Source organism: Tupaia chinensis, unplaced genomic scaffold (assembly GCF_000334495.1).
Source record: "Tupaia chinensis unplaced genomic scaffold, TupChi_1.0 Scaffold144057_1, whole genome shotgun sequence".
NCBI lineage: Eukaryota > Metazoa > Chordata > Mammalia > Scandentia > Tupaiidae > Tupaia > Tupaia belangeri.
The window spans coordinates 190215-214367 of NW_006203909.1; the positions used below are offsets into that span (position 1 = coordinate 190215).

At 34.9% G+C, this 24153-nt stretch overlaps 1 long non-coding RNA gene across 2 annotated transcripts in view; it reads left to right on the forward strand.

Moving 5' to 3' along the window:
- The window catches only part of LOC114005592 (uncharacterized), a 10512-nt gene extending 2825 nt beyond the window's left edge, over nt 1–7687 (forward strand). Inside the window, exons 3-4 of one of the 2 annotated variants that reach the window (XR_003547429.1) lie at nt 82–131; nt 7646–7687. This is a non-coding gene — a long non-coding RNA (uncharacterized LOC114005592). The remainder of the gene's footprint in view (nt 1–81; nt 132–7645) is intronic. The other variant, XR_003547428.1, reaches the window with a different exon arrangement.
- The last annotated feature ends 16466 nt before the right edge of the window (nt 7688–24153 follow it).

Below are 24153 nucleotides of genomic sequence, written 5' to 3' on the forward strand. Positions count from 1 at the left end.
GAACAGTGAATTAGAGTAAAACAGAATTGCTCAAGCCTGAATCTTGGATCTCTGATTTCTCTTTTGCACCTTCTCACGTAGAATCCAGAGACTAGTCCCATCAATCTCACCTCCAGAATTAATCCTACCAGGTAACTACCGAGGCTACCGAAGGGATGTTCCAGTGTCTGCTCTTGCCCCCTGCCCTGTGCTCTCCTCAGAGCAGCAGGACACCTCTCTACTTCTACCCTCTACTCACTGCCTGCGGTGTGGTCTGGGCCCTGCAGCTCTCTCTAACCCTCTCTGTATCTCCCTCACTCTGCTCTGACCCCTTTCTTCTCTGTGACCAGCCCAGCTTTCTTCATTTTAGAATGGTATCTAGCCCGTGGTTGGCATTTGGTGAGTATTTCTGAATGACAGAATGAGAGAGAATAACCAAATGAAAATTCAAGAATGAATGTGAGAGGATTTTAAAAAGTTCATGTAAAAATGGAATTAAAGTACAAGTTTATTTTGGTGAAAAAATATTTTTATATCCATGCATTTAAAAATATACATTTTCCATGAACGTTTTGAAGACAACCTAGTAGGTGTGCAAGACAGCGTGTGTGATGGCAGGAGGAAAATGGAAAGAAAGAGGAAGAGAATGAGGGGAGTGAAGAACAGCAGACAGAGTAGATGAAGATATTCAGTCAAATATTCCCATTTGACTGAAATCTAGAGAACGAGGTGGGAAGGGATGAGAGAAACATGAGGCTGCGGTGAGTTTTGAAAGTGAAAAGTAAATTATTTCTTCTTCTTCAAGATTATTCATTTCTTCCCTGAGCAAGAGAGACAGGGCAAGAGTGAGAGACAGCACCCTCATCAGTATCCCTATGCTATAATCCACTCCCAGTGCTCAACTACCCAAGAATCTGGAGAATTCAGGTGCTTGGCTAACTCAAGGAGATTCCCAGATTGAACTGAAAGACTTCCCATGTGGATCTGCCCCCCAGAGTGTCTTGTTTTACTGCTGTGCCACTACATGGTCCCCTAAAAGTGAATTCTGTAACTGAACACACCTAGATTGTTGTTTTATTTATTTAAAATCCCTGAGAGCAGCTTTGAGATATACAACTGCTCGTAATTCACACATTTTTTTTTTTAACCTATTCAGGGACACAATAAAAGAGCATCTATCAACATTTTGCTCAAGAGGGAAGTTGCCTTCTTTTTCATTGCAATCATTATAAAGCTGGTAGAATAAAGGCTTGTGTATATGTGAACTTTTGGAAAGCTTGAGGAAAAATTATTTGGAGCTGCAGGAAAGGAGATATAAATTCCAAATGGGAAGAATCTGTCAGAAGAGAATATTCATAAAGTAGTTGGAATTTATGGTTATATACATATAAGCATATTCTAATGACCACTATTTACTATTTTTCTTTCTATGAAAAAATATTCTATGGAACAAATTCCAAAATCTGAGATCTTGATTCTATTTTTCTATTCATGGATATTTTCTGAAGTTCCTATGACTTAATTTTTCCAGGTATAATCTTCATCTTATTTCGAACATGCACATAAACACCCAAAGTCACCTTTATGAGCATGGGATCTGTTGAACAGGGAATAGTGCTTAGAAGAATCTGTTTGGTTTAAAGCTCTCCTGTCACTGTCTTGAAATTCTTAATTATTTTTGAATAGGGGACTACTATTTTTACTTTGCAGTGGGTCGAAAAATTCTGCAACTGGTCATGCATACTCACACATGTTACATTATACATTGTGGATAATATTTCATCTCTTTAAGAAGGTGATTTCAGTTTGGTAGGTAGGAGGAATAGATGTTGAATGTGTAATCTCAAGGATGAAGAATATTATGCATAGAAAATAATAATAAGCTATTTGAACTGCATTTTAAGGTAGTCTAGACCCATTTTAAAATCAGACGAGAGTACAAAAGAGGTTAATTCACCTGTCCAGTGGAAAACCAGCTGCCAGTGAATGCAATTATAAATCACCTATAGGATTTTCGAGTCTGAAAATTTTAAATTTTATCAAATGATCAAATGGTCAGGTCTTTTTTTCTTCTTTTTTTTACTTCATTTCTGAATAAGTAATACATTTACCATACCGCTAAATTCAAGTTGCTAATATTTGGGACCAGCAGTTAGCATAATGGCTATGTCGCTGGACTCCCATGTAGCCGACACCTGTTCAAGTCCCGGACCTGGTGACTTAAACTCATGCCAGGCTCATGTGCATGCATGCCCAAGATCCCGAGAGGAGAATGGAGGAGAAGGGATTGCGGCATGGCCATCCTCCCTGGGGGGTGATTTCTCGCTTTCTGTCTCTCTGTCTCTGTCTGTCTAGCGAGCGCACGTGCCCTATAGCAAAAACCTCTCAAAAATAAAAGTTGCTAATATTTAACTTGGACTTTTAAAATTATATTCATAGGATATGTTTATTCTTTAAATGAATAGTTCACTTAAATAACTGAGATTAGGCTGGTTTTGTCAGGTCTTGTTGGCTTCATACAAAGAATTAGAATTTCTCTGTTTTATAAAACTGCAACCATTTAAGCACCACATAAAATATTTGTTTCAGGAAAACTTACTAGGTTCACAAAAAAATACTTTAATTTTATGGAATGAAGTTCAGGAATCGGATGAGACTATGAATTTTCAGCACTACTAGAGTAGAAATGTGAGGTTTGCTCTGAAATCTCAATCAAAACAGAATATCTGGAACTCTGGGGAGTTAGGTATGTCAGTATATCAGTAATAACCAAAGCTATGAAAATGAATGAAGTTACCCAACCCACAACTTGAGAAGGGAGAAGCAAGAAACTTGAGTACTAGGAAGTAAAGAAAGGAGTGCCCACTTACAAAAATGACAAATAGTGAGCAGCATAGGAAGAGAATCGAAAGTCAGTGTTCCAGGAGGCCACTGAGGAGAGAATTTCAAAACGGAGTAAATTGTCAGTTATTCCACCTGCCACAGAAAGATTGAGCAGGGTGGAGATGGAGGAGTGTGTTCACTGAATTTGGCAGAGCTGAGACTGGCCATGTCCATCCTGATGACAACCTGAGAACAGCTGTGTAGATAGAAGCAATATTCTAGTTTTACGGAGGCGAGAGAAAGAGGAAATAAAGTAAGAGAGGACAACTTTTAAAAGATGTTTGATAAAGAAAGAAGGAAGAGACTAAGGACTTCGAAGGCATGGGAGGCATAACGGAAGTTTTCATTTTAAAGTAGAAGTAGTTGAGCGTATTTATGCATTACTTGACCAAATTACATATTACAGAAGAGAGAAAGGATGGATCTAAGAGCCCAAGTTATTTCAGTTTTTTCCCCTCCTGCTCTCTTCATTCCTCTTCTTTAATTTCAGTCCATAAATGCTATTATTCAGAACAACAAGAATCTACTCCATATCTGATGCCTAATCTGCCTCTTACTGAAATGTTCTCTGTGGCACTCGTCTGCCTCTGGGTTGAGTATTGGCTTCTAGGTATGAAATCTTTTATAGGTATTTCCTAAATCACCTTTCAGAGGAAGTATCTGTAACTTTTATATAATTTGCACTATCTAATCCTTTTAAATGTTAATAGATGTGTTGTTGCCAATCAGACATTTCTCTTAAATAATAGATTTTGGAGGGACTATGTTTTTAACTGCTGTCTTTATAACAGAATAATTAGATATTACACCTACAAACATTTCTTCATGCAAACAATATGAAGAAAATAGAAAAGTATTTTACTCAATTCCCTAGGTAGAATACCTTTATACTATCCAGTTTTACAATATGAGGATGATGAATGTTTTTATAAGCTCTTAGACCTCAGTGACTTAGTCATATTTGTTCTGGAATTCGCTGCAGTCAACAGAGCACTTTTTTTTTTTTTTTTTTGCTATAGTGCATGTGCACTTGGCAGAAAGACACAATCTCTTCTCCTCCATTCTCCTCTCAGGATCTTGGGCACTCATGCACATGTGTCTGGTGTGAGTTTAAGCCACCAGATCCGGGACTCGTCAAACTGCAGTTGACTACATGGGAGTCCAGCAACACAGCCATTATACCAACTACTGGTCCCAGCCTTTCAAGTTGTATCTAAATTGCACTTTCAGAAAAAAGAAAAAACAGACTGCATAAGTCTTGCCTTGTTTTACAGAGAGTCAGTGCTCTGAGCAAAGTTGTATTAACATCCAGGAATGTTATAATATCAACTACTGATGACAAATACCAACTACTGATTGACATCAATATGTCTTAGTTTCTGGTAAGCTTGTCAAAATTCTAATATTTAATATAGATTTAGACTTCTTTTCCTAATATGGAGGGCCATCCTATTTAAATACTTTTATTGTTAGATTAGAAAATTAGACCAATCTGCCTTTCCTTCATTCTGGGAGATTCCCCTTTCAGCACAATGTCATTGCCTTGGACTGTGATTGGACTCTTAATTTCATTTTAACTCATATGTGACAGAATTATATGTACTGCAATAGCAATGGAATCTATAAACAATAAACTAAAAAGTCCTTAGGTTTTCAATCATTGCTCTGAGCCAATAATGTGTCAATTAACTAGCACTCTAAAAGTGTATATCTACTGTTAATGTGCTCACTTAAGAATTTAATATATTAGCCAGCAGTTACATACATTCTTTAGTGAAAAGAGCACAAAATTTAAAAATTTCAGAAGACTAAAACCTTGAGCCACAGGGCCAGCAAATGGCGTAGAGGTTAAGGTGTTTGACTCCCACATGGCTGACCACATTATTGGCTGTTGGCTTGAAAATCACACCAGCTCATGTGCATGTGTGCCCCAAATCCCAGGAATGGGAGAGAAACGATTGTGGTGTGGCCATCCCTCCTGGGGGTGGGGGGGGAGGAGATTTCTCACTTTCCTTCTCACTGTTTCTCTCAGTCTCTCTGGTGAGCACATATGTCCTATGGCAAAAACCTTAAGAAAAATAAAACATAAACCATTGAGTTTGGTGTGTAGGCAGTTTCTCCTAACATGGAAGCAGATAGTCATATTGCCATAGTTCTTGAGTAACTTGCCCTATATAATGATGATTGTATGTTTTGATTTCCTTATTTTTTCTTTTTAATTTGCTAGAGGTTATGTGTACTCACCAGAAAGAGACAGAGAGAGAGAGAAAGGGAAAGGGCAACAGAGAAAGCACGCCTGAAGAATGACCATGCTGCTATTTCTCCTCCACTTTTTCCTTCCTTCAGGATTTTGGGCATCTAAGCATGAGCATCAGATGTGATTCTCAGGCTGCCAGTGCTGGGATTCAAATTGTGTAGTCAGCTTTATGGGATCCAGCTTTCAGGCTATAAACTGGCCATTTTGTTTCTATTTATATGATAGTAATTCTTCCTAATTTTTATTTTATTGTCTTAAGAATTATTTATTTAATTTTATTATTATTATTGTTATTATTAAAATTGCTATAGGGCACATGTGCTCCCAAAAAGAGAAATTAAGAGAAAGTGAGAAAGCAAGTTGCCAGGTCCTGACTTGAACCATGGTTGACCATATGAGAGTCCAATACCTCAACCCCCATATAACCTGCTACTTTCTCTCCTTAATATTTAGCTAAAATGTTTTCTAATCATGTATTCCTCATTAGAATTTTTAAAAATCTAATTGCATTTAATTTTTTATGGATTACAGATTAAATTTTATGTGTTTATTCTTTTTTTAGAGAGATTTTTTGCTATAGATTGCATGTGCTCGCCAGACAGACAGAGACAGAGAGACAGAGAGTGAGAAATCAACCCCCTTGGGAGATGGCCACACTGCAACACTGCAATCTCTTCTCCTCCATTCTCCTTTTCAGGATCTTTATCAAGCATGCATATGCACTTGGCATGAGTTTTAAGTCACCGGGTTTGGGACTTGAGCCGCGATTGACTATGTGGGAGTCCAGCGACGTAACCACTAGGCAATCTGCTGGTCCTTTACGTATTTATTCTGTACTACAGATTTTTTCTTTTCTTTTTAGGTTTTTACCATGGAGTGTGTGCACTCACTGGAGAGAGACAGAGAGAGGAAAAAATGAGAAGTCACCTCCCAGAGGGGATGGACATATTGCATGTCTTCCTTCTTTTTCATTCTCATTTTAAAATTTGGAGCAATCCCTTCTCCTTCATTTTCCTGTTGGGATTTTGGGCATGCACGCACATGTCCTCAGCATGATTTTCAAACTGCCAGGTTCAGGACTCAAAATGTGGTGAGCCATTTGGGAATCTAGCACCTTAACCACCATGCCACCTACTGGCCCCCGAATAATGTTTTAAAATATGTATACCTTATAGAATGACTAAACCTGGTTAGTTAATACATACTTACCTTAGAGAATTTTCATTTTGGTGATGAGAACACCTTATATGCACTCTTTTAGCATTTTTCAAAAATACAGTATATTATTAGCTATAGCCACCATGTTATACAATAAATCTCTTGAACTCCTGTCAAACTAAAATTTTGTATCTCTCGTCCAGCATCTCCTCAGCAGTTGCCCACCCCTAATTGCCTCACTTGCTAGTTACCAACCACCATTTTATTCTCTACTTCTATGAAGTCAACTTTTTTTAGATTCCACACTAGTGAGATCCTGTTATATTGGTCTTTCTGTGCCTGACTTACTTCACTTAGCACAATGTCCTCCAGGATTATGCATGTTGTAGCAAATGATAGGATTTTATTCATTTTTATGGCTGAATAGCATTCCATTGTGTGTGTATATCACATTTTTAAAATACATTCATTCATGTCATTTTTTTTAATTCATGAATGGATACCTTGGCAATTGTGCATAATACTGCAAAACATATGGGAATGCAGATATATCTCCAACATACTGATTTCTTTTTTTTTTTGATATATATCTATTATTGGAATTACTTGATCATATAATAGTTCTATTTTTAAATTTTTGAGGAATCTTCACACTGTTTACCATAGTGGTCATACTAATTTACATTCCCACTAATCGTATGTAAGTTTCTTATTCACATATCATCAACCAACACTTATCTCTTTTGGATAATAGCCAGTCTAACAGATATTAAGTGATACCTCATTATGGTGTGTGTTAGTTTGTTTTTTAGGTTTTTGCCATAGGGTGTGTGGACTTGCCAGAAAGAGACAGACAGAGGGAAAGTGAGAAATCACTCCTCTGGTGGGATGGCTATGCCACAATCCCTTCACTTCCATTTTCCTTTTGGGATCTTGAATATGTACACATGTGCATCCAGTGTGATTTTCAAGCCACTAGGTCCAGGATTTAAACCATGGTCAGCCATGCGAGAGTCCAAAGCCTTAAGTATCATGCCACCTGCTGGCCCCCTCATTATGGTTTTAATATTCAATTCTTTTATGATTAGTGATGCTGAACTTTGTTTATATGTATCTGCTGTCTTTTTGTATATTCTATTTTTGGAAATGTCTATTTATGTTCTTTGCCCATTTTTGAATTGGGTTATTTATTTGATTTTATTGAGTTGTTTGAGTTTCTTATATACACTAGATTGTAACCCCTTATCAGTTGTATTATTTGCAAATATTTTATTTTATTATGTAGGTTGTTTCTCCTCTGTTGATTGCTCTCCTGATTGTGCGATTTTCAGTTTCAAGTAATTCTGTTTGTCTACTTTTTGCTTTTAGTGTCTGTACTCTTGAAGTCATACTCAAAACATTACTTTACAGGCAAGTATCAATTTTTCAGCTATGTTTTCTGACACTAGATTTTTTTGGTTTGAATTCTGATATTTAAGACCTCTTGATTTCATATCCATCAATTTCACTAATTTTTTTTAATATTTCTAACAGATTTTTTGTTGGTGGATTTATATGTAGAATTTCTTGTTACATATGATCATGTCATCTGCAAACAGAGACAATTTAATTCTCACTTTCTACTTCAAATGTCTTTTATTTCCTTCTCTGGCTTAATTGCCTTGGCTAAGAACTCAGATACTGTACTGAATAGAAGTAGTGAGAGTGCACCAGGTGTGTGTGCATGTGTGACCAAGATCTCAAGATAATAGAGGAAAAGAGATTGCAGCATGGCCATCCCCCTGGTGGGGGATGATTTCTCACTTTCTGTCTCTCTGTCTCTGTCTTTTCGGTGAGTGCATGTGCCCTGTAGCAATGATCTTTCTTTAAAAAATTAACAAATAAAGACATAGTGAGATTGAGTATCTTTTTCTTATTTTTGATCTTATAGGAAATGGTTTCAACTTTTTCATTTGAGTATAATGCTAACTGTGGGTTTGTCGCATATGGCTTTTATTGTGTTGAGGGACATTCAACATTATATGTGTGTGTATATAAAAGAATGTTGAGTTTTGGCTAATTTTTTTAATATCTATTAAAATAATTTTTTGATCTTCATTCTGATAGTGTGATGTATCACATTAATTGATTTATAAAAGTGCTTTATATATTTTGGTGCTTCTGTAACAAACTTTTTGAAAGGTTTGAACCATCCTTTCTTTTTTAGAAGGAATACAACTTCAGTACAGTGAATGATCTTCTGAATGTGCTGTTGAATTTAGTGTGCTAGTATTTCACTAGGAAGATTTGCATCTATGTTTATCAGATATATGAGCCTGTGATTTTTCTTTGTATTTTTAGTGTATTGTCTGGTTTTGGTATCAGGGTCATACTGGCATGGAAAAATTAGTTTGCCAGTACTCCCTCCTCTCAACTTTCTGGAAGAGTATTGAACAATTGGTATTAGTTCCTATAATGTTTGATAAATTTAAGTAACTAAGTCATCAAGTCCTGGACTTTTCTTTGGTATGAGATTTTTTAAATTACTAATTCAAATCTCCTACATATTATTGGTCTATTAGGTTTTTTTATGTTCTTATAATTCAGATTTGGTTGGTCACATCCATCAAGGAATTTATTCCTTGCTTCTAGGTGATCCAATTTGATGATTTATAATTTTTTATTATTGTCTCTATTGAACTTTTGTATTTATATTGTGACAAATGCAATGTGTTCCTTTTTGTTTCTGATTTTATTTATGTGCATTTTCTCTTGTTTTTCCTTTTCTAGCTCAAGATAACTTGATTTTACCTTTTCAAAAATACCTTTTAGTTCTGTTTTTTTTAATGCATTTAGTCTTTATTTTATTTGTATCTGCTCTCATCTTTATTATTTTATTTCTTCTACTAACTTAGTGCTTAGTTTTGCTTTTGTTTTATTATTTCCTTGAACTGCAGTATTAAGTTTACTTGAAATTTTAAAAAAATATTTAATTTTATTTATTATTATTTTTGTTTCTAATTTGACTAGAGAGAGACAGAGAGAGAATAAAAGGAAAAATAAGAAAGCAAGCCACCAGGTTCAGGTCTCTAATAGTGGTTGGCCATATGAGAGTCTAGTACCTTAACCACCGTGCCACTTGTCAACCCCCAATTTTTTTTAATGTAGGCATTTGTTCCTATAAATTTTCTTCTTATAACTGCTTTAGCTGTATCCTATAGCTTTTAGTCTGTTGTATTTTCACTTTCATTTATCATACAAATTACAAAAATTCCCTTTTAATTTATGTATTAATCCATTTGATTGTTCAGGAGCATATTGATTTACTTTTATGTATTTGTGATTTTTAAAAAAATTTTTCTGTTACATGGTTCTAATTTTTTTCCATCAAGGTTAGACAAGATATTCGCTTTAAAATGTTAAATTTGTTAATTTTTTTTTGTGGCCTTACATATGGTATATTTGGTGAATATCCCATGTGAACTTGAACATAATGTGTATTCTGTGATTGTTGGATGAAATGTTCTATATATGTATGTTGGAGAATTTAATTAATTATATTTAAGGTACATATTGATAGGTAAAGGCTTACTGCTGTCATTTTGTTGTTTTCTTGTGGTTTTGTAGATCCTTTGTTCTTTTTTTTTCCTATCTTGCCTTTTTCCTTTGTGAGCAATTTGCTATAGTAATATGTAATTAAAATTCCTTGCTTTATATTTTTTTGTATGTCCACTCTCAGTTCTGCTTGGTGGTTACCAGGAGGCTTATTGAAAACCTCTGATAGTTTTATAGGTTTAAACTAATAATAAGTTTGATTGCAAAATTCCAACAACCAAAGCTCGGCAATTTTACTCCATCCCTACAAACATTTTGAGTTTTTTATTTTTATATTATTGCATATCCTTTAACAAATTACTGCAGCTATTATTATTTTTAATAGTTTTATCTTTTTGTTTAAAGAGAGATTTTTTGCTATAGGGCATGCACGCTTGCCAGAAACAGAGAGAGACACAGAGAAATAAAGCATGAAATCACTTTCCAGAGGGGATGGTCATATCACAATCCCTTTTCCTTCATTCTCAACTTGGGATTTGGGGCACACATGCACATATGCCCAGGTGAGATTTAAGTTGCCAGGTCTGGGACTTGACCTGTGGTCAACTATGTGGGAGTCCAGCAATGTAACTGCTGTGCTATCTGCTGGTTCCTAATAGTTTTATCTTTCAACCTTCATACTAAAGATATAAATAAATACACCACCATTGCAGTTTTAAAGCATTCTGAATTTGACTACATATTTACTTTTACCAGTAAATTCTAAGCCTTCAGACATTTTCTTGATACTCATGAGTGTTTTTTTCTTTAATGATGAAGAATTCCTTTGGTGTTAAAAACAGATTGCCAGAGGGCACATGTACTCAACAGAGAAAGTGACAGAGAAAAAGAGGAACAGAGAGAAAGTGAGAAAGTACCCCTCTGGTAGATGATGATGCTATAATCTCTTCTCATTTATTTTTCCCTCCACATATGTATACATTATGTGTTTTAAGCCACCAGGTCTAGAATTCAAACTATTTCTTGTAAGGCAGGTCTGGTGGTAATGAATTTTCTCATATAATGTTGTCTGGAAAAGTCTGTATCTCTTCCTCATTTCTGAATGACGTTTTTGCTGAGTTCGGTGTCCTTGGTTAGCATTTTTTTTTTTTTATTCATGACTCTGAATAGATCATCCCATGCTCTGATGGTTTGTAAGGTCTCTGCTGAGAAGTCTACTGCTAGTCACATTGGATCTTCTATATGTTATTTGCTTCTTTTCCCTTGCTGCTTAAGGGTCTTCTCTTTGTCTTTGATCTTTAACAGTTTGATCATAATATGTCTAATAGTTTGATCATAGTATGTCTTGGGTAATTTTGTTGGAATCAGATCTAGTTGGATACCTTTGACCTTCCTTTACCTGGATATTTATACCTATGTCCAATTTCAAAACATTTCCTGCTGCTATTTCTTTAAATAAGCTTTCTACTCCTTTATCATTTTCCTCCCCCCTTAAAATAGAATGACTGAAATATTTGCTTTTTTAATTAAGTCCCATAAATTCTGTAACCTTGCTTGTGTGCCTTTTTTATCTTTGTTTGTATATTTTCAGATAAACTGCCTTCAAGTTCATAAATATTTTTCTTCTCCTTGATCAGTTCTGCTGTTAATGCTATCATTATTATTTTTTAAAGTTTTGTTCATGGTGTTTTTCAACTCCAAGATTTCTGTTTGATATTTTATTATTTTAATCTTTCTGAAATTTCTCATTTGAGTCACTTACTGTTTTCCTTATTTTGTTGAATCATTTCTGTATTTTCCTAAAGATTGCTGAGCTTCCTTAAATGTTATTTTAAATTCTTTGTCAGTCGGTTAATACATCTCCATGTCTTTAGAGTCAATCCCTAGCATTTTATTTTGTGATTTTCTTGGTCTGTGTGGTTGTGTGCTGATGTTTTCAAAATTTTAAAAGTAGGCACTTACAGTCTTCACACCAAGCACAATCAGCTTGGTGTTATCAGAAACCTGGGTCTGAGACCAGCAGATGGTATAATGGTTACACTGCTGGACTCCCATGTAGTCCACTGTGGTTTGAGTCGCAGACCTGGCAGTTTAAAACTGGGTGCATGTGCACGTGTGCATGCCCAAAATCCCAAGAGGGGAATGGAGGAGAAGGGATTGTGGCATGGCCAACCCCCCTGGGGGGAGGGATGTGATAGCTAACTTTCTGTCTCTTTTTGTCTCTCTTTCTCTCCAGTGAGCATATTTTTTGCATTATAGCAAAAAAATATCTCTTTAAAAACAATATGAAAGAAACCTGGGACTAACTATGGCAGGTGTAGTGTTGAAACAAAAAAGCATCTCAGGGCCTATGTGGCTGGTTCAACAGTGGGGCAAGTTAGTATGATGCACTGTGGCTGGTTCAACAGTGGGGCAAGTTAGTATGATGCACTGTGGCTGGAGAAGTGCTACCAGAAACTGAGAGAGACAGGTATGGCAAGTGTAGAATTGGAGAGCTTGAAAATTTCAGAGCAGATGTAGTTGGCATAGCAGTGAAGTACACCAGAAGCCTGGTGCAGCTGCAATCAGTTGTGGCATTGCCAGCAGCCCAAGATCCATTCTGGCAGATACATGGCCGAAGTAGGCTGAAGCCCAGGTCTTCTGAGGCCTGCCTGTTGCTGAGAGCTGGCTGGAGCCCAGAGCCACTGATTCAGTCTGGTGGTAGTGCAGTATGGAGACAGATCTTGGACATAAGGCTGGAGCTGTATGATCCTGCCTGTCACTGAGATGAATCTAGGATCTCAGTCTGCAGGGAAGAAGTCAGGAATAGGAGCCTCTGGGGCTCTGTCTGGTACTGGTTTTTATTGTGGAATGTCCAGTATTGGGGTCCAAAACCAAGTCCTATGCTTACTTCCCTCTCTTTCTCCAAGCAGATGGTATTTCTCCTCACACTGTGCTACCTGGTGTTTGGAGATAGGTGACATGGATAATGTACAACTATCTTTCCTACGCTTTTTCCTTTTTATTTATTTATTTTTATTGTGCTACAACCAGGTACCATGATCTCTTACTTAGTTTCCTTAGCTCTTATAAGGTAATTTTCATGTGTGGATAATTGTTTAAATTGATGTTTCCATAGAGAGACATTATCAGGGAAGCCTGCTTCCTTATCTTGCTTCCATCTGGATAAGTTAAAAATAATTATGAAGCTGTAATTTGAATAAATTCAGGGTCAACCAAAAGAATGTGATTTTGCAAGCTCAGAAATCACATAGTAGGCCATCTGTCTTCAGGTTGGAGCACCAGGGAACCTGTTAGGGAGACTCGATTCAAGTCTGAAACCCTCACAACAAGGGAATCTGATGGTGTAATTGTTAGCCTAAAGCTGAAGGACTTGGAGAACTGGGGCACAACCAGTGCAAGTTCAAAGTCCAGATAACCTGGAGTTCTGATATTCAACAGCAGTGTCCAACTCCAGGAGAGAGAGAGAGAGAGAGAGAGAGAATATTTATCAATAATTTTTTTTTAACCAACACCTACAAAAAAAAATTCTTCTTTGGTAAGACATTATTGTAATCAGTAAAATATAGGATTTTCTATTTCTTTTTTCTTTAAAAATTATATTTTGGATCATTTTTATTCTCTGAAACCTTTATACTTTTATCTAGAAAGGTAAAATCCTTTTGATAGTAATTCCAAACTAACTCATATTGTAATGTTTAAATACTAAAGTAGACTTTTTGAAATTAGAGCTATTTATCAAACACAAATGTATTTCTAGATATTATACTTTGAGGCTTAATTTTTTAAAAGCTTTTTAGTATTTTCCTTTATTTACATGGTCTTATGACCTACAATGAAACTAACCAAAAAAATCAAACCACACCAACCAGATATTGTGTGTACTAGTATATCGATCATTTAGGAATGATACAATGGTTGAAACCAGAGGTTTTTCCAGGCGTTCCCCAATAATAACCAGATATAAGTCAGTAACTTTAAAAGAAATTCAAAGCAATCAAAGCAAAACATTAAACCAATAAATGTTCAAGAGCCACAACAACCAGCATTGTAAGGCTATACATTAATTAATAGAGGTCCAAGGACGTTTCAGGTGATCAAATCTAGAAAATGTCAGTAAATGCCTATCAAGTCAGCTTCATAATTTTATAATTTTCTTGGTACTTCTTCAGTCTTGATTAGGATGCCTATTTTCCTTATGACTTAAATTTTCACTGGATCTTTTTCTGCCCTTCATGCCCATACTATTTGTTGGTTTACTTGAATTTTACTTAATACAATTCTTTCTTTTCACTTTCCTGTAAAATCTTTATTGAATATTGAGGTGTAAAAGGAAATAAATTTTATACCAAACCTGCTTACAAGTTTGGCACTTCTCTTTTGGTATTTTCCCACTGATTAGGTACAGCTAGTTCAATACACCACATCAGGAAATGGCAGTTACCAGAACTTTGCTTTACCATGGTAGTAAGTACTGGCTCAAACAAGGTGTGTTTCTGAAATGTCTTATTGCCAAGGTAGTGAGTTTCTCCCACTAAAAAATCTCCAACCAAAGTTTTGCATAGCTGTTTGTTCTGGCAGTGCATTTATGTTACTAGGAATAATAGCCAAATGACAAAAACACATAAAGGCTATCGTTTTACTCTTTCATTGGCCTATAAAATTACCTGCACAGCTTTTATTTGTTTACCACTATAATACTATATGAGAAGTCTTCCAAAAGTTCATGTAAAATGTGTATTTTTTTAAAAAATCTATTCAGGGACTTAAGATTTTTTGCACCAAAATGAACTCATACTTTAATTCCATTTTTTCTACAAATTTTTTTTTTTTGAGAGATTTTCACTGTAGGGCGCGTGCACTCGCCAGACAGACAGAGAGAGACATAGAGACAGAAAGCGAGAAATCACCCCCCAGGGGGGATGGTCACACTGCAATCCCTTCTCCTCCATTCTCCTCTCGGGATCTTGGGCACGCACGCACACGCGCCCGGCGTGAGTTTTAAGCCACCGGGTCCGAGACACGAACCGCGGTCGACTACGTGGGAGTCCAGCGACATAGCCATTATGCTAACTGCTGGTTCTCTTTTCTACAAATTTTAAAAATTTATGTATTTATTTACTCTATGAGTGAGAGAGCCAGAGAGAGAAAAACAGAGTTACAGTACACCCAAGAGGATCTTGATGCCACAATCCACTCCCAGCCTTAGTCATCCCTGGATCATGTGCACATGCAATGCCTGAGTATTCAGCGAAGTCTCTGGATATGAACCAGGAACCTTCCCATATGAGTCAGCCCTTACAGAGCATTGAGTTCTATCACACCATCATGCAGCCCAATTCACAAACTTTTTGAAGTCCCCTCTATATTCTCTATGGAGATACAAAAGAAATCTCAAAAGGATTGATTTTCTTATTCCTGAGCTTTATTAATAAGATTCATATTTCTTCCTGGAAGTAGTCAATGTGTTTTTTTTCCCCAACCCTAAATAATTCTTCTTTTAATTCAACATATAGTTATCAAGTAGTGCTATGTGTCAATACTACTCTAGGTACTCAAGATATTAGTGCAAAACAAACGAAAATAATTTCTGTTAAATCGAGTTTGTATATTAGTGGAAAAGATAGACCATATAAAATAAAGTAGAAATTGTATAATTTGTTAAAAATTCAAAAATTCTATGAAAAAATATAACATCTTTATGCTTGAGAGCTGGAAGAAGACTTTGGTAATTTTAATTTTATTTTTAAATGTTATTTATTATTATAATTATTATTTTTATATTCAGTCACCATGTATCATTACAGCATACCAAATGCACTTTCCCATCCTGAATATACTGTATATTAGTTCAGAAACTGAAAGACTGGACTATATAAAGTCGTGGAAAGCAATTGTTTATATGAGTATGGTCATTTTAAATAGGCCTCAGTGTGAAGGGAATATTTAGCAAAGACTTGAAGAAGATGATTAAGTCAGACATGTGAGTATGTAAGAAATGCTAATGCCACTACTAAAACTTTATGGCAAGAGCATACCAAGAGACTTCAAGCTATCTGCTTCTAGTTACTTTCTTTTCTTTTCTTACATCATAGGCTCATTCTGTGCAGGTTACACTTAACTGTTTCCACCCTCATTCTTTACCCCATTGTACCTTGACTTCTGACTACGATCAGGGTCACTATAAACCACCTGACTAGTTGTTGATAATGTCACCATGTAAATAGTCTTTTAAAAATTATAAAATTAGGACATGTAAAGTATCAACATTTAATATATGGAGACAAGCAATATTTTAAAAGTAGAAATTCATATAATCACACTTGTGACACTTAAGGTGTTAATAGCATACTATGTACTTTTTGTCTGCACCGATAAATATGTATGTACACATATATTTTTTATCCTAAATGAGGTCATTTATACATATTGTTCTCTAACATAACTTTTCCATATTTACATTTCAAAAGAGACTTATGAAATACCCACATACTCAAATTTCCAACATTGACCCCAAAATGTCCATTAGAGCTCTGGTTTCTTTTTGTGGATTATATTGGATACCATAAACTGGGCATGAGATATGCTTGTTAAAGTAAGGCCATTTCAGTAGAAATAACTGGAAAAATTATGAGCATATATTGATATTTTATTTTACCTGTTTAGCTTTTTCCACCTAATTAATTTTATATGTTTTTCCTCTTTTGCTGTCACTGCTATTATGGTTCCTAATATAATTTACTTACTTATTTTCAACAATAATTATTAACAAAGTTGTTATATAATATGAATACTGATATTCCATCAAACAATATAATTTCTAAAGAAGTTTGTCTCCATAGTTCTTTCTGATCTTTGAATGCACCCTTCAAAGCACTTACGTAGCATCCAAACACTCTTTTTATTTTATTTTATTTTTTGTTTTTTGTCTTAGGGCATTCACACTCACTGAAGAGAGACAGAGAGAAGGAAAGTGAAAAATGATCCTGTAGTGGAAACAGCTGCACTGCAGTCTCTTCTCCTCCATTCTCCCTCAGGATTTTGGGTACACACAAGTGTAAGGCATGACTTTCAAGCCCTTCTATCTGGGGCTTAGACTGCAGTCTGCCATTTGGAAGTCCAGTGCCTTAACCACCATGGCATCTGCTGGCCCCAAAATATTTTCTTCTAAGGTGACTTAAATTTTTTTAGTTTATTTATTTTTTCCATGAGCAAAAGGGAGAGTGAGAGACAGTACCCCATTAAGGTCTTTTGTTTTTTTCTTATTAAAAATAACTTTTATTATGAAGTAATTCTTAGTATAAAACTCCTAGATAATGATGGTAAAACAATGACAATGTAAAATCCACCACCCAGAACATTTTTATGTGTATCGGAGTATATATATTTATATATTTATTTTTATTTTTCTCTTTAAATATTTATTGTAGCTTATGATTTCCATATACAGAATGGTCTTTAAAAGCATGTATATGGTGCATAATAATCAAAGATATAAACATATCAACACTTTCAACATTCAACATTACTTTATGTTGTGAACATTCAAAACCTGCTTTAATGATTATGTACTGAATTGTCTATGACATTCTTTACTGTGAGATACAATTTGTATGTTTTTGTTTTTTTTTAGAGGTTTTTGCCTAAGGGCATGTGTCCTCACCTGATAGAGACACTGAGAGGGGAAGTGAGAAATCATCCACCATGGAGGATGGCCATGCCACAATCCCTTCTCCTTCATTGTCTTTCCCTTGGGCACACACGTACATGCACCTGCATGATTCTCAAGCCACTAGGTCCAGGACACAATCTGTGGTCTGCCATGTGGGAATCCAGTGATGCAATTTCTAGGTCACCTGCTGACCTCAAGATATAATTCTAAATAAAAACATATTGATTAAAAAATCAGGCATCAAACAATCTAATAAATTAACAAAGATAATCTTCACATAGCCAATGAAAAAAGAATTTGCAATTTCCTGTAGAGGACTGTGGAAGATAAAGAGTTTATAATCTAAAAAAAAATCTGTTGGTATCAATCATTGTCCTTTTAGAGATAGGTAAAATTGTACATAACAATCGCTCATCAGGAAGAGATAGAAAAAGAACACTTGTATTCACACACTGAGTTCCTGTAAGACCATAGTACTATACTCTGCATAAAGAAATAAGTCCTTAAAAAAACAAAGATAAAAAAAATTGGAAAGAGAGGTTTAAAGTGAAGACATGGTATGGCCAGTGATTTGGTTATTTATAGGTGTTACAATATTCTTGATTTTAGCCTATTCTTGAATTCATTCCAAAGAAAGACTCAGCTGTAACATTTTGGGGTTTTCCTCTATTATCTAGTTTTATATAATGAGTAATGGTCATAATAAATATGTAAGTTGAAACCTGTAGAGACAATTATCTTTTAAATAATTGGTGGATTTTTAGTTAAACCAGTTTCTGTGTAAAGTAGTTGAATCTGCATTAGTCCCGACATCCAATGTTATTATCAGTATGTGTAGACTTATTGTTTTTTTTTCTAGTTATTTTGTGTTCTCTTACTTCTATTCGTCTCTCTTTAGCTTTCCTGGTGTAATATTCCCTTACATATTTCTTGAAGAGTTGTTTTCATTTTAGTGAATTCTTTCAGCACTTTTTTTTTTTTTAATCTGGGAATGATTTTATTTCTTCTTCCCATTTAAAGGATAATCTTGCTTGATATAGTACTCTTGCCTGCAGTTGCTTTTCTTCCAGAGTTTTAAATATGTCTTCACGTCTTTCCTTGCCTACATTACTTCAACTGAGAGATTCAATGTTAGTCTAATGGGGTAACCTTTGTAAGTACTTTGATGTTTCTCTCTTGTCATTTTTGGAATATTGTCTTTGTCTTTCATATTTATCAATTTGGCTATCATATGCTTTGGAGAGGATCTTCTCGTATCAGTATGTCCTATCTGTGTCCTTTGTATGGCCTGCATTTGGATGTCTGCCTGCCTCTCTAAATTTGGAAAGTTCTCAGCTCATATATTATGAAAGATGTTTTCTGTGCCTTTACTGTCTCTTCACTTTCTGTAATACCTATGATGTGGCTGTTTGGTCACTAAATTTAATCTTTCCATAAGGGGAAAAAAATGGAATAGAAGTATGAATATCTTTTGGTTAAAAACAAAATTGAAATCTATGCATACTCACTTTTTGCAAACTTTTTGAAGACATTGCATATTCCATGTTTATTTTGCCAGTTTATAAATGATTAAGTTCATTTGTTTTCAATTGTTTTTAATGTTAAAAATGTTAAAAATGGTATACAGAAACAGTGTTGTATGACCACTTCTACCTGCTTTACAAATCTTTTAGCTCTTTTTTTCTTCTCCCAATAGGCAAATATTTTCTTCATGCCAGAACAAAGATATTCTTTTATATTTACTTTTTAAAAAAATTGAATTCCATATGAATGGCCTATAGTTTTTAACCAATACTCTTTTACTAGCCACAATGTTGATGCAGTCTTGTGAAAACACTTAGTACTTTTCAAGACTGTTTACTTGATGTTTTCAAAGTATTTGACACTTACTCTCTCTTTCTTGGACTTTTTTCTCCTCCATTTGCCCCGACATCACTCTTCTCATTCTCATTTTACAGACTTAATCTTTTCTTCTCATTCTGTAGATTCTTTACCTGCGTACTATAATATTTCTATTTCCCAGAATTCTACTCTCTCATGGGGCATTCCCTGTGTCACCTGATCCACATCATTGATTTTAATCACTTTACAAATGTGATGTCTGCATATTATATTTCCAACCTAGTTATACATGCATTCAGGTTCCACTTCTATTATCCCTCAGACTATGACACTTTTCTGCCTCAGACTTAACATATACATACATGTAATGATTATCTACCTTATATTGAATATATTCTTTAATGTCTATTTATCTTCAGGCTATAAAACTGGAAATGATAAAATCAGTCACTAAATTCTATATGATATCAACTACTTGCTAGTGACTATCTTCTCTCATTCATTTCTGCTACCTTTGTGTATGTTCTTTTTAATATCTCTCCTGGACTACAAAACTTCCTTATTTTGAGAAGATTGTCTGTCACTTCCTGCTTAAAGCTTTTCAATGGTTTTCTGTTTTCTACGGGTACCATCTACAGTTGTGTTACATAAAATCTGTGATCTCTCATGATTTAGTGCCACTCTCCTGCCATCCTGAAATCACCTGAACATTATACCAGGCATCTTGGCCCTCAATTCTTTGAGACTTGGAAGCTTCTCTATCTCTTCACAGGCAGTCCTTTCAGCCTAGAGTGACTTTTCCTACTGCACACTTCAATTTAAGCTCAGGTTTTATTTCCTAGGGATGTTCTGTTAATGTCATTTGTATGGATTATATCCTTATTCTATTAAATGCTTGTCAGATAATCGTTGTCAATTTGCCCCACCTTGTGACATCCTTGAAAACACAGACTTCTCTTATGTTTGTGGTGTCTTTTGAGTTAGTGTAGTGCCTGATTCACGTTAGGCATTTAATGTAGTTCATTGAATGAATAGATGACTACTTCTGCTCTTGCATTTGTCACATCATTAGATATTGAGTGTCCATAGGGCAGACTTGTTTGTGTTTCTATTCTCAACATTTAGTGCAGTCCCTGGACATCATGGGAACTGGGCAAGTGTATAACCAATGTTACTTTAGGGGTAGGTGAATATATTCATTCTGTATCACTAGCTAGTAACTAATAGTTTAACTGGACTACCTCATTCTTCAAAAATTCTGGACTAACCCCACTTTTTAGACATATTCAATTTAACTATATATTTAAAGCACAAATCCGTTACTATTATCACAACACACGTATCTGATATCAGCAGCAGTATCTGTCTTACATGGCTATGTTCAAGATGATGCTCTAGGTACAAAAGAAAGTCCTTATGCTGGGACTTACAGTATCTACTAACCTTATATAATCAACATAGGATAACACTATAATAGCAAAACAAGACTTTCTTTTTAAAGATATTGGATTTCATGTCCATGAAAAGTGTGTGTGTGTGTAAGTGTGGTATGTGTGTTGTGTTCTATAGTGAGAAATAAATATAATGATATAGGACTATGAAGAGGAAGATTATTTAGTTAAGTATGGGGATACCATTTTTTTTTCACATTTTTAGAAGTTTATTTTTTCATGAATGAAAGATAGAGAGGCAGAGACAAAGAGATAGCATGTGAAACATTTATTTAAACATAGCTCTTTACATAGTATTATTTCATCGAAAATATTTTTTTCTTAATTGTAAGATTTAATTGTATTTAATTTTAATATGTTATTCTCTCTTATTTCTTCATATGAACAAACGAACCAACTCAAATGGAGGATACTGGCTCTAGAATGTATCTCAGAATCACTTGTTTTTATTTTCAGTATTTGGTTTGTGGGAGTTATTTGGTTATAGCAATATTTATGATGACTAATAGTGGTTTCTAGGCAGCATTGTAAATAGAATTTTCTAAATGTCTTGGCAGATAGAAGGTTGTGTTGCATCAATTGAGTCTTAAACACGTTTCATAAACTAGTGTAGGTGTTTTTTTTACTGTGTATTTTAAAATTTATTTGTATTTTCAAATTTTGAATTTAAAAATATTCTATTTGAATTGGATAATTTGATATTTTTCCCACTACACTTATTAATAAATAATATTTGCATTGGTTTGTAGTTAGTTTTGTCAAACTCTTCCATGGTGTTCAATATATATTAAGTACTTTCAAAGTATACAACATCACTCTCATTTCAATATATTTCAGCCAGTAATGGAAAAAAATAGCATAATCAAAAGAAGTACTCCAGAGCTTACAACTGATAGACATGCACTGAACAATAATATGATATTACTTATCCAAATTATTAATATAAAGTTCATGAATATTTTGACAAAGTAGACATTTTACTTCCTGGTCTTTTTTCCTCTTTGAACTGGTTTCCTTTTGAATTTATTTACCTATTTTATACTCATGTTGATACCCTTCAAAATGTACCTTGAAAATTACACTTTTACAGTAGGTTTTGGAACCTCTACTACATTATTTTTAAAATTCTGTGATTTGATTACAAGTTCGACTTTTGATAATCAGAAAAATAAATCCAGTAACAAAAAATTTGACAATACAAGAAAAATAATTATGAAAGAATTTAGGCAGAATCACTTATTTGAATACCTACAGGGGCCAGGTAGTTCATGTAAAGTGAGTTCGGACAGCCTGCTGGGATGATAGTGACTGCAGAGTTCAGGCCTGGTGTAAAGGACACAGAAAGGCAGAATCCACACTGTCTGATTTTCCAGTCTTGCAAGCAAGGAGGAGAATGTGCATATTGACTAGACCCTCCTACCTCTAATTTTTAAATGTTGACTCAGTTCTTTTGAACACTTGATTCACAGTCTCTGTTTTATAATACCTCTTATAGTGCTTATATTCTTTGTAGGCTCTACTTAGACTTTTCATAAATTCAGCTTTGTTTATACCAAGCATTTTCCATACTAATTTATCTATGTGACAAAGAATGGAATGAAATCATAGATTTTTCCCTCATATAAAATAGGATTTTCTCCTGCCTTACCCCCATATATCTTTCTCCATAACATTTATCAATATTTAGCAGATTATATGTTTACTAGTTCACTTATTGTCTTTCTCTCTACTATACCATATGCTCTATGAAGACACTTGGTGGTGGTGTTCATGGTTGTATCCTTAGTTCTAGAAGAAATATTGACAAATAATGAGCCCTTAGTAAGTATCCTTTGAATGAATACATATTCCACAGATAACCAAAGGATAATTAAAGACTTATAAATATTTAACTTTAGCAAGAGAAGATGTAATCAGGAAGACAGCTGATGGTGTGCTAGGACTGGTTCATACTGGCCTCTGAAGACCAAGTGCATCTTTTCAACTCTGCTTTAGGTGATATCCCATGGGCTGCCTGGAGTCAACCATGGTGAGAAAAATTCTTCCATAAAAAAATAGCAAATGCTGGGGCTAGCAGTTAGCGTAATGGCTATGTTGCTGGACTCCCATGTAGTCGACCGTGGTTTGAATCCCGGACCTGGTGGCTTAAACTCACGCAGGGCGCATGTGTGTATGTGCCCCAAAATCCCGAAAGGAGAATGGAGGAGAAGGGATTGCAGTGTGGTCATCCCCCCTGGGGGGGGGGGATTTCTTGCTTTCTGTCTCTCTGTCTTTTTGGTGAGTGCATGTGCCCTATAGCAAAAACTTCTCCAAATAAAAGCAAATGCTATATCATTTACCAGTATACAATTGGCCACAAAGGTCGTGACATGTTGTCTTAGCCAAAGAAAGCTTTTTCTAACATTGACAGCTTTCCAACCATGGAATGGCCTATCTCACAGGAAATATTCAGTCCTCTATTAGAGATTCACTTTTTAGGAATTAAGAACTTATTCTGGTCTGTAGAATTTCTGGGTTGTAGGATATGTTGCTCCTTTTCCTTATGACTCGTTTTAAGAGTTTTCCAATCGGTACGGGTTTATCTAAAGTTTTACTGTTGTCCGAATGTGGATGTCCTTTGGTTTATACTGCTTTTAGATTCATAGCGTTTCTTGAAACTGTTGTCTAGAATCTTTTATTAGTTTTAGGAAATCTCAGTTATTATTTCTTTTAATATTTTCTCTGCCATGTGCTCTTTGACTCCTGAGATTTTACACTTTCTCAATGTACCCTCAATATCTCTTACTCAATCTGCTACATTTTCCATTCTTCTGTTTTTCAGGGCTTCATACTTTAGTTTTCTTCTCCTCCCCTGAATCTGCCATTAACCTATTAGTGGACCTTCTGGTTAAAAGACTTTTCAACTTTCCTGAACTTTTTCTTTTCACATTTCTCTTTTTGTATCAATATGTAAGAGACTTTTTTTAAAGTTGTATTTTAAATTCTTTTATTGAATTTTAAAAACTGTTCCAAAGTTCACTCCCTCAGGTCCAGTCTTGACAGAAACTAAAATTTCAGACTCTTGCGACAGGATGAGATGTATGGAAAGAGCCTATATTTTTGTGGTAGGGTTGTGGTACTGAAATAAAATAAGCTGCAATAAAACAAAACAAATCATACTTGGGAATCAAGGAGAAAAAGAAAGCAAAACATTTAAGGGACACAAAAATGTAAAATTATCTGTTGACAACACTTATCATAATGTATTTAAATGAACTAATATACACTGTATTCATGCTGGGAAAATTAATTTACAAGCTGTAATGATATACAGTGGTTGAATATATGAAAAAAAATAAACTATGAAAACGCACACACACGCACACACACTTGCCTCT